This window comes from Pinus tabuliformis, chromosome 5_2, assembly GCF_031772625.1.
Source record: "Pinus tabuliformis cultivar Carrire ecotype Pingquan chromosome 5_2, CPIR1, whole genome shotgun sequence".
Taxonomy (NCBI): Eukaryota; Viridiplantae; Streptophyta; class Pinopsida; order Pinales; family Pinaceae; genus Pinus; species Pinus tabuliformis.
The window spans coordinates 727,168,541-727,180,971 of NC_142306.1; the positions used below are offsets into that span (position 1 = coordinate 727,168,541).

At 40.1% G+C, this 12,431-nt stretch overlaps 1 pseudogene; it reads left to right on the forward strand.

Moving 5' to 3' along the window:
* Window positions 1-12,431, forward strand: part of LOC149161268 (glyceraldehyde-3-phosphate dehydrogenase A, chloroplastic-like) — a 48,115-nt pseudogene that overhangs the window by 20,149 nt on the left and 15,535 nt on the right.

A 12,431-nucleotide genomic window follows, 5' to 3' on the forward strand; every position in this document is an offset into this window, starting at 1 on the left:
TGGATAAGAGACTGAACTTCAGGTGATTCAAGACTTAATTGTTCTGGAGTATGATGGGTTTGAGCAGTGGTAGTTGATTCCTCTCCTTCTTGTTCGGATACTGGCGAACCAGCATGCGAATGGGAAGTCCGAGGGGATTTGGAGGGAGAATTACTCTTAAAATGGCTTGCAGATCTAGGTTTGTTTGCCATTCACAGTCAGGCCCTCCTTCTAGCGCCAAAAAATGTTGATGCCTCGAAAATCGTTGCAACAACATTTGGGATAACCACCCGATCCAGACCTTAGTACAGCTCCTTTTCCGTTTGGAATAGTGGCTCCGACTGGGGATAATGGGACCAGTTTCCCAAAATTGGATAAACGGGATAAATGGATGATTTATAATCTAAGCTGGCGGGGCGAATAACTAAACTATCGACAAGAATATGTAAACTATAATATATCCCGAGAATCTATTGAGTTTTAAAGTATAGCGTTTGATGGTCTGCGTCTAAAGACAGGCATATAGATGACTCCATCTTTGAGACATAGATATTAACTCATTCAGGATTGCTGTGCCTAAATAGTTAAGCAAAGCGATTATAACTATATTACCACACTCATCATTTATATCATTGAAATATACATGATTTAAAAGAAACACATCATAAAACATCCAATAGTGGAATGAATACAGATCTGTTGTTATATCGCATGCATATAATCAATAATAGCAAGAATAATCACATAGCAATTCATATGAAAGGAATGAATTCAGACATAGATAGAAATACCATATGAGCTGCGCAACACTCCCAATATCAATCGCTATTTGTAGTTCTTCCTTCAACGCAAAAACATTCCAACAAAGACAATAGTGCACAATTGTGTAAAATCTTCCTTGTTGAATTAAGAACAACTGGTCCAGTTTTATAAAAGAATATTGACTGAAGCACAGAAGTGAAAACTTCAGTCTATTAAGTCTGATACAAAACTTTACGACCCCTTCTGAAAACATGAAAGGGTCTATAAATACTAAATTAATCTAAATATCTATGAAACTGAAATCCTACTAAATTGGTATCAATAAATATTGATCCTATTTCCCTCAGCGATCTGGCAGTCGACAGCATGATTCATCATGTAGGCTGCTTGCCTTTAAATCTGAGCTGACTTATCACAAGCATTGGCTCTACTTCAGGCGGTTTTTTGAGGCCCGAACTGAGCTGGGCGGCATATGTGGCATCTTGAATATCGGTAATTATACACCCGATTGCATCTGTTAAACACTTGAGGGCAGATCTCTGTGTGTGTGGCTTAATCAGGAAGAGCCAATATGCATCAAAGGTCAAAGTGATAACCCCAGCGATTAACCTCCCTTTTTCCTCTAAGTGAGGATAAATCGTTTGCTCTATCATGTTTGCTGTTGTTATCTTTCCTAGTGTACATTGGGAAATCATGTTCGCTAAGTAGAGAGTGTTGTTGACCAGGTAAACTAGATTGCTGGCAGTTGATTTACATCTTGAAGCCGCCCTCTCTGCTTTCATCACCTGAATTTTCCATTCTGTGAAGAGTATATCCTTATATGTTTCTTGAATTCTGGGCAATTTTGCTGCTTTCCCTAGATCAGAATCTTGCCAGTGAAGATATGCAGTTATGATTTCTTCGGCTTGGTCTAACTCATTCCTGGCCTTCTCTACCTGCTGATTTATGGATGTAGTTAGCTCACACAATGGCTCTACCTCAGTGAGTTGTTGACACAGGAGCCTAATTTGTGATATTAACGCAGTATTTATTTGCAATGCTTCTGCTCTGAACTCATCCACTTGTGGAGTGCCCTTTATTATTTTGAGCTGCGATGACAATTGAGCTATTTGCTCATCTTTCATTTTCATCATTTGCTCGTTTGCCGCCCTCAATTGTGCCAATGCCTCCGATAACTCCTTCTGCTTCTGGATCGCTCTTTGATCGATCCTCTGCTTCTCTGCCTACAACTGCTGAGTTAATTGACTGTTCATTTGTTGCTATGTCAACAATTGCTATTCTGCTTGCTCTGCCTTTTGCTTTGATTCAGCCAACTCTGCCTGCAGTGCAACAATTTCTTGGTCTTTAGTCTTCCGTAGAAGACTTACCTCTGATGCCTTGTCGATTGTTGCTGCCGAATAGGCTCCTGCATACTGCGATAGTTTTGTTAGATCATCGGAGGGGTCGAATTCCTCTTTCCAAACCACGTTGCTTGTAACCGTTTTTTCCGGAAAAAGGGAAGGTTGATCAATCTTCCTTCTTTTCCTTTGTCGTTTGACCACTGCTCTATGCCTCGAGCTCTAGAAAACATCCAGGGGAGGAATATCTTCTACCTATAGAATGATTTGGTCAGAGGGATCTTTTGGTATTACTTCAACATCCTTAGAAATGGGTGGGCCGCTGGTTCCACTTAGAACCTGAGGTGAAGTGATGTCCTGCGTATCATTTGTTTTGGAAGCGTCTGTATCTTTGGAACATTCCATCCCACTGATAATAGAGTCAAATTGCTTCCACTGCTGGAGCAATTCGGGGTCAATGGTGGTTTGTTTCTGCTTTTCAGCTTCAGACTCCTTCTGCACTTCTTCCTGTTGTTTCTTCTATTTCTCTTCTTGTTCTCTCCTTTGTCTTTCCTCTTGTTCTTTTATCTGCTGTTCCTCTATCTCTTTCCTCTTTCTTTCCTCTTGTTCTTCTTGTTCTCTTTGCTGCTTTTCTGCCTGTTCTTTCCTCTGCCTTTCTGCTTGTTCTCCTTGTTCTCTCCGCTGCCTTTCTGCTTGTTCTTTCCTCTTCCTTTCTGCATGTTCTTTCCTCTGCCTTTCCCCCTGATATTTTGTTATAACAGGAGGTTGGCTTGACTGTTCCCGACCAGGCTCACTTGATGATGTTGCTGGGGTCGTTGCTAGTAAATCTAGAGGCAGAGTTTGCAACCTCTGTTCTCTAAGTTTATTGAATTCAGTCAACCCTTCATCATTGTACTTTTGTAGGGAGAATTGCCTAACCTGGCTTATTGACTCGGCTGAGGAGAACAGGTCATCAAAGAGATCTTCCTGATGATCAAATCTTGTCAGTTTGGCCTGTTCTAATGCATTATAGGCAACTTTCTTTGGATCAAAATGCCTATTTGGGAGAGTCGCTAGAGTCAAGGATTGGATTTTTGTGGCTTCCTTTTCTGCATGTTTGAGGTCATGCAGGGTATATACACCACACTTCAAAGGAAAAGAGGGCCAGCCTTGCTTTTTATTCTTCTTGAGTGTTTGTGTAACACTCTCGGAAATGATTTGGTAAGAGATTTCCCTCGCTAGAAGCTTATCTGGTATGTACAGAGGGAGGACATGGGGTCTGGCTTGGCTGCCGAAAACTCTTATGTAGGTAAATATTTCTTCTCCAAACCAACTGGCTATTCCGGCTAAATCAAAACTAGCTAGATAAGGAATCTTGGGAGCAGGTCTATCAAAAATGGAATAGTGAATAGGCAACATAAAACCATTACAAACTTGATATAAATGATCTTTATAAGAGGACTTCCACATTTTCTGGTGATATATATGAATGGGTGAGGGGTCTTGCGGAGTCCACCTCCAGCCGAGTACGGGGAATTCAGAATTATAACAGAGGGTGTCTAGAATATAAGCGCTGTAGTAAAATGGGGGAATTATCCTCTCAGTAACCCGGGTCTTGCTTCTAAACTCAAGCACAGCTTGTGCTAGTTTGTCGGAAAGGATAGTAGCCCAATCCATAATTATACTGTTTACTGCTACCTCCATTAGAGGAACCATTTCTATGGTAAAATTAGCAGAGTCATGCAATCCCCATAATCTACACATCATTATTCCTGCATAGCAATAAGGAGAAGCCAGAGAATCGACCGAGTACTTACTGGAAGACTCGTGCTTGTGTTTGGCTGGATTCTGTCTCCAATCCCGGATGGGTTCCGACTCTTTTTCATTATCGTTTGTAAACTTCTCCAGGAACGCCTTGTTATACACCTTCTCTGGCTCGGGCAAATGATACATTTTCCTTAGATCATCTGCCTTGAATGATCCGAAAATCCTCCCATCTCTGGTGCTAAAAGTTCTGTCCAAGATTGGAATTTCTTCAATCGCCCATCGCACGACGTCTGTGTATGGGAAAATTTTCTCTCTGGCCACTATCCTGTGAAGGAAAGAGTTGGCCAAATCTTTGAGAGTGCTATCAGACTTCCGGAGTAAATCCACACCTGCTTCTGTTACTGTCTTCACTGGCTGTTCGGCTTCAATCAGATTGTAAGTGTCTTGCCAAGTGACTTTGGTGAGACCTGTGCACATGGTATCAGAAATTAAGCCCTTCTTTTTGTCCACGGCAGCTTGTCCTGCAACTGGTGTAGCGGAAGAACCTGCGGTCTTCTTAGATTTCTTGCCCATCTTGCTCAAGCTTCCTTCTATGGATGAATTCTGCACAAAGGCAAAAATAATCGTAACACAGAAATATGATAATGAAAATCCAATACGGGAAAGATATATCAATCGAAGCGTGCTGAGAGATTAACTCTCAAAAATGGCTGCGGATCCAATCGATGGGAAGATCTTACAGATACATTAAATGGCCATTAAGGCCTGCTACCCCTTAAATGCTCATTACACCATTATCCGACTAACTGGCTTGCTTAAGCGTGCTATGGATATTTTGGCGGTTGAGTGCAGGTGATCGTTAATTCAAGAGATAAAACTTTAAATACGAATGAATCACCTTATCCCTCCATTTAACGGCTTTTTTCAAAATCCGCGCTCTATCCTGATCGGGTATCGGGAACACTTTAAATCTTTAAGTTGACAATTTTGAAATGCCGATCGCCGATAGCGATATCGCATCGCATCGGAAGAATAGGTGTTATATAATCATATGAATAGGATACCTCCGACTGCCGATTGCGAAATCGCATCGGATTAGCGTGAAAAGGTATAACAATGTGCATAGAGAGTGCAGTGCCGATTGCCCGATCTCTGATATCACATCACAACGGGGGTAAAACCTGGGCGCCTTATTATTATATATGGAGTATTGCCGATAGCCGATAGCGAAATCGCATCGGCGGAGACCAATGTGCCACCTGTATGTGTTTTCCATGTCATTGCGATATGCGATCTTGCGATCGCTTTATCGCAATAATAAAAGATTGTTTTATTTGTTGAAAAATGGGTTTTTCAAAAGGCTTTAAATAATATCTTCATTTGGTTTGCGGACCTTTTAAAAAGAATGCGCTATTGATACCAATTAATTTCTAGAGGGACCCATTTCATATAATAATTTTGTGAACATAAATGATATGAAATGGGGGGTTGTTGTAGAGCACAACAGGTGGCAGTCCGGGTATCTCCTCCGGGAACACATCTACAAATTCTTACACAACTGGAATATTTTTCAAGGTGGCTATCTTTTCTTTTGAGTTGGCATAGCCAACCTGAATTGCATAAATCTGGCAACCCTTCCTGATACACTTTACCAGTTGAGAGCTAGTTATCGGCTGAATCTGTATGGGCCTCAAGATGCCTTGCATCTCCCGCCCTTCTCCCAGTTCAATCTTGTAGTAGATAGTTTTTGTCTTACAGTTTATAATGGACCAACGTTTTTCCAGCCAATCCATGCCTCTCAACATGTCATATGATCCAAGGGGTAGTATGTTTAGATCTACCATTAAAGGCTGATCTGCTATTTCTATAGGGAAGTTATTAACCTTGGCCAACACTCGTCTCTTTGCCCCTGTTTCTAGTTGTACTAGCCAAGGGTTTTTAAACTTGACAGACTGTAATTTACACTATTCCACAACCTTAGGACTAACATAACTTAATGTAGCTCCAGGATCAATTAAAACAGACACAGTATGATTAAAAATCTTACCTTCGAATTCCACCATAGTCGGCTGGTAATCTGCCTGATGGTCTTCGAGAGCAGCATTAATTTTTGGAATGCTCCGGGCTACATCACCTACAGTTGATGCTTCATGGATTTGCGACACCTGATCAGTGCCTTTTTGATGAGGACAGTTTTTGACATAATGGGGTCCCCCACACCCCCAGCATTGTACTGGGGGCCTCGCTGTTCCCTCGTTATCGAGTCTACTAGCTTGCTCACTGATTCTCGATTCAGATGGTGGCTTAATTCTGAACTAGTTTTTAGGCAGATTTCTATTGTTTTTCCTCTTGGAAAACCCTTTGCCAGCACTGCCCCAATATCCTTTATTCCCTGGTGCAAACTTACTATCTTTCTTATCTGTCCACTTCCTGCCCAAAATTTCACCCTTCTGCTTACATTGCTGGTAGCATATCCTAGCCTTTCATATAACCTCATCCATTGTTTTTGGGTTATCGAACTCAATTCTTTCCCTCATCGTCACGGGTAAACTGCTGATGAACCGTTGTAACTTAGTCTTTTCCTCGTGTATATAGGGTATGTTGGGTGTGGAGCCTGATTATCTTCTATATTCAAAGGTTTCAGCTGGATGTATACCCGAGGAAGATTGTACACCCCCCCACACGGGGGGGGGGACTTGTCCCCCCCGCGAGGGCTAATCCCCTCGGGCTGGGGGGTCTAAGGGCCAGTAGTCCCCCTGCGGGGGTTCGGGGGCAACGCCCCCAAAGCTAAAAATAGATGTAAAATTGCCTTGTAAAAGTCTAGTAATTTCTATTCAATCTGGGCCGTTCATTAGGCAGATGATCTGACAGTAGAAGTTATGTTTAATTTAGGGTTTTTTTCCCTAGAAGGCAACCCCTCACTGTATATGAAGGAATTGTATTGCATCTATGTATATCTGTATTCTAAGTGAGGAAGAGAGAGGAGGTTGAGAGCGAAGAGAGTGTTACAGCATCTGTTGTAGGTTGTATCTCTTTAGTTTGCTGGATAATATAGTAAAAGAAGGACTAGCTGTTTCTCCATGGATGTAGCCCAAACTCGATGAACCACGTATATTTGTGTCTCTCTTGCTTTATGCATTTATGTTTATGCAATATTTTGTGTTCCATTGCTCCGTAATATATAATTTTTTAACAACTAGTATTAAAGCCGAAGGTCTATTTGGCTGATAAAATCGCAAGAGAGAAGGGTTCCTGGTTAGAGTGGAAGCAATGGCGGAAGATGGTAGGTTTAGGGTCGAAAAATTTAACGGCCAAAACTACCAGCTATGGAAGATTATCTGTATTAGAGAGATCTGTATCTACCATTGAGTGGAAAGACAAAGAAGCCAACGAGTATGACAAACACAGAATGGGATATTATAAATAGAAAGGCACTTGGAACAATACGGCTGTGCCTAGTGGCATCGGTAGCATTTAATATTTCAAAGGAAATGACAACGGAGAGTTTAATGTTAGCATTGGCCAAAATATATCAAAAACCCTCGGCCTCAAATAAGGTATTTCTTATGAAGCATTTATTTCATATGAAGATGTCAGAAGGTGGATCTGTTGCAGACCACTTAAATGATTTTAATACAGTTACAAGTCAGTTAAGTTCTGTAGGGGTAAATTTTGATGATGAAGTTAGGGCTTTTTTATTTCTGTGCTCATTGCCAGAAAGTTGGAATGGTTTAGTTATGGCCATTAGTAACTCTATCCCTGGATCTAGTACTTTAAAGTTTGAAGATGTTGTCGATGCAATCCTTAGCGAGGAAATGCGACGGAAAAGCTCCAGTGAGACATGAAGTAATGCTTTGACTGTAGATACTAGGGGAAGAAAAATGGAAAGAGGAAAGAGCTCTGGATATCGCAGTAAGTCAAGAAAAGGCAGATCCAAGTCCAAATCGAGGATATTGTGCTGGAAATGTGGGAAGAAAGGACACTTGAAGAAAGACTGCAAGTCTTGGAAGGGAAAAGAAGGAGACACACAACACGAAAACAATCATGAAGAAAATGTAACAGGTGATGTGTTGCAAGATGCTTTGATTCTTTCATTAGAAAATATTATTGATGCCTAGGTGGTAGATTCAGGGGCCTCATTCCATGCCACACCTGATAGGAAACATTTTCATGATTATGTTCAAGGAGATTTTGGACAGGTTCGATTGGATGATGATAAACCCTTTAAAATCGCTGGAATGGGTACAGTTTTCATAAAACAACAAATTGGAAATCAATGGCTATTGAAGGAGGTAAGGCATGTTCCAGATCTGAAGAAAAATTTGATTTCAATAGGGCAGTTGGGAGGTGAAGGTTGCGTAACTACTTTCATAAATAAAACCTGGAAGGTCACTAAAGGATCCCTGGTAATAGCGAAAGGAGAAAAGATTGGTACATTGTATTTATGCAATGGTATTTCTAATTCTGTTAATGCTTTAACCTCTACAGGAGAAGATACCACATTGTGGCATCATAAGCTCGGGCACATGAGTGAGAAGGAGATGCAGATTCTTCACTCAAGAATTTTGTTGCCAGGTTTGAAGTATGCTGATTTAAAATTCTGTGAGAATTGTGTTTATGGAAAACAGAAGAGAGTCAGATTCCTTAGAGTTGGGAAAGAAAAGAAGAGAAAAAAATTAGAGCTTGTGCATACAGATGTATGGGGACCTGCTTAGGGGTTACTTTTATTGATGATGCAACCAGAAAATCCTGGATTTATTGTATTCAAAATAAATCTGAATAATTTGATACTTTCAAGAAATGGAAAGCTTTGGTTGAAAATGAGACAAGAAAAAGGTTGAAGTTTCTCAGATCAGATAATGGAGGTGAATATTGCAACAAAGAGTTTGATAGGTACTGTTTAGAGAATGGAATTCGCAAAGAGAAGATAGTTCCAGGAACACCACAAGAAAATGGTGTGTCAAAAAGGATGAACAGGACAATCATGGAGCGTGCAAGGTGCATGAGATTGCATGCAGGATTGCCTTTACAATTTTGGGCATATGTTGTAGATACTGCTATTTATCTAATAAACAAAGGTCCTTCAAGTTCCTTGGATGGTGGTATTCCAGAGGAGGCATGGACAGGTAAAAGGGTAAACTACTATTTTTTAAAGACTTTTGGTTGTGAAGCCTTTGTCCACATTAACAAAGAAAACAGAACAAAGCTTGAGGCAAAATCAAAGAAATGTACCTTTATTGGATATGGTGTTAATGATTTTGGTTCTCACTTATATGATTATGAAAATCACAAAATTATTAGGAGCAGAGATGTAATATTCAATGAAAAGGTCTTGTATAAGACTCAGTTGCAGGAAAAGAAACAAGAAAAAGAAAATAGAGAATACACAGTTCTTGACGATATCACAGGAAAAGTGGTGGTGCCTGAAAATCATAATGATCAACATCTAGAACAAAAACCACAACAACAACAAGCACCTCAAACACCTGAAAGTGGTGTTATAAGATCTACCAGGATAAGTAGACCCCTTGAACGATACTCTCCTTCATTATATTATGTATTGTTGACTGATTCTGGTGAACCAGAATGTTATAAAGAAGCAGTGCGGGTAGAAACTAGGAAGAAGTGGGAGCAAGCCATGAAAGAAGAGATGGACTCCTTAGCACATAACCAGACTTGGGACTTAGTCAGGTTGCCTGCAGGTAAAACAAAATTGCATAATAAATGGGTTTACAAGTTGAAGGAAGAAGATGGAGGTAGAAAAAGGTATAAAGCTAGACTTGTTGTGAAAGGGTTTGCACAAAAAAGGGGTATAGACTTTGATGAGATATTTTCTCCTGTTGTGAAAATGACTTCAATTAGAACTATTCTAAGTCTAGTAGCTGCTGAAGATTTCCAACTTGAGCAGTTATATGTAAAGACAGCCTTTCTCCATGGGGATTTTGAGGAAGATATATATATGCAGCAACCACAAGGATATGAGGTAAAAGGGAAGGAGAAACTAGTGTGCAGGTTGAAAAAGAGCTTGTATGGCTTAAAACAGGCTCCAAGGCAGTGGTATCTAAAATTTGACAGGTGTATGTCTGAACAAGGTTATACTAGATGTCACTCTGACCATTGTGTTTATCTCAAAAGGCAAAATGATGGAAGATATATTATATTGTTATTGTATGTAGATGACATGCTTGTTGCAGGTTCTAACATGCAGGAAATAAATGTGCTCAAAAGGAAATTGGCAAACTCATTTGTAATGAAGGATTTGGGTGCTGCAAAACAAATCCTTGGTGTGAGAATAACTAGAGACAGGAAGAATCTCAAATTAACATTGTCTCAAAGTGAGTACATAGAAAAGGTGTTGAAAAGGTTTAATATGCAGAATGCAAAACCAATTAGTATACCTTTGGCTAGCCATTTGAAATTAAGTAAGGAAGCGTGTCCCAAGGCTCAGGAAGAAATGGCTCATATGTCTAAAGTTCCATATGCATCAGCAGTTGGAAGCTTAATGCATGTAATGGTGCACAAGGCTTGATATTGCACATGCATTGGGGATTGTAAGCAGGTACATGAACAATCCAGGAAAGGAACATTGGATGGTGGTGAAGTGGATTCTCAGGTATTTGAGAGGTACCACAAATTAAGCATTATGCTTTGGTGGTTCAAACATTGCTCTACAGGGATATGTTGATGCAGATATGTCAGGTGACAGAGATAACAGGTGGAGCACTACAGGATATGTATTTAATGTAGGTGGAACAATTGTCAGTTGGGTTTCAAAAATCCAAAGTATTGTTGCACTTTCAACAACAGAAGCAGAGTATGTTGCTGCTACAAAGGCTAGTAAAGAAATGATTTGGTTACAAAGGTTTCTGGATGAACTGGGTAAGAAGCAGGAGTTTGGTAGGTTATACAGTGACAGCCAGAGTGCCATACATCTTGCAAAGAACTCTGCATTTCATTCCAAGACTAAACATATATAGCTCAAGTACCATTTCATACGGTCAGCATTGGAAGATGGATAGTTGAAGCTAGAAAAGATACGCACTAGCCAGAATCCTGCAAATATGCTAACAAACGTTGTAACCAAGGAGAAACTGAGAATCTGCTCAGTTTCAATTGTGTTGGCATTATGGCATAGGTATGGCACTATGGTATAGGTGTTGTCCTTGATGGAAACTCACTTTGGTGACAGATCTCAGTTCAGGCCCTCAGAATGAAGGAAATCAGATATACGTAGGTTCACCTTGATGAAGACGCGTATACACGCGGGTTAGATGTTCCAAAGTCGCGTATGCATATACACCCACTTTCATGCAAGGGAAAGCGCGTACATGTGGGAGAACTCATTTTTTGGTCCATGGTATTTAGTCCTTGGTATTTGAACCTATGGTTTTGGACCATAGTATCTCGACAAGTGTGTTGATCCCAAGTATTGGTTCCATGGTATTGATTTTTTATGGTTTTGGACCGTGATGTTGAGAAAGGCCTAGGACTATAAAAGAGGAAGGAGATCATTAGGTAAAGTCATCATCTGAATTATTGAATATCTGATAAAGTGCTAGATCTGGAATACTGGTGATTGGGTTATGGTGCAGATCTGGATCTGAATAAAGGAGGAACCTGAGCGCAAGGAGAAGGACAAGTTCTATTGATGGGTCAAAATCTTAAGGCTTGAATTATAGTATCTTTGTATGATTTTGATATGTTATATGCGGCGCATGCTTTATCTATAAATATGATAATCTAGGTTAATTGATGTCTGAATGTCTAAAAAGATGAACTATCCTTTATATATCTGTACGCAGGTTCAGTGAAGCAAAAGCATGTATACATGCTGTTTCTGTGAGTCAAAGTAGCGTATACGCAAGCTCATCTTGACACAGAAGCGTATGCACGTAGGTTTCTGGTTATTGAAGTAGCGTACACCTTTTGATTTATGCTTTAGCTACTTCTATTTATTGTTGTAGTGTTCTGGGTGCAAAATTGGTGTGTGGTTACTGTTACTGTGTTTTGGGTACAGCGGTCAGAGAAGTGTTTATTTGATTCAGTTTTGATTGGTGAAAAGGAGATTGTTTGATGCAGAAATTCTTGATGTTTGATTAATGTTATTCATGGATCTAGTCTGAAAATTAATGAAACGTGGTCCCTGGAAGAAAGAGAAGGTTGCAGCCTTCTGCAGGTAGAAGCCTGCGTACTAGTATCCCGGCTAGTACAAGAACTAAGGGGGTTGGAGCTCCCTTCCAGGAAAAGCTGGAGAACGAGAGAGGGTTGTAGCCCTCTACAGGTAGCAGCCTGTGTACTAGTAAAGACTGCACTAGTATAGAAACATTGTAAAAAGAAGTTTCTAATTAAAAGAAGATATAGACGAATTGCAGTAGGGGGTTTTCACCCACATTGGGTTTCCTCCTTATATATTGAGTTCTTGTGTGTGATTTTCTTCTGCTCTGTTTCACTATTTCTGGTACTATCTATTTGATTCTGATACACAGATTAATGATCAACATCTATAAGATAAATTAAATTATAAGTCTGCTTTATATATGCAGATTTCTTTATCTGTAGTTGCGTATATACACAGTTTTTACTAACTGAAGTAACGTATATGATCTG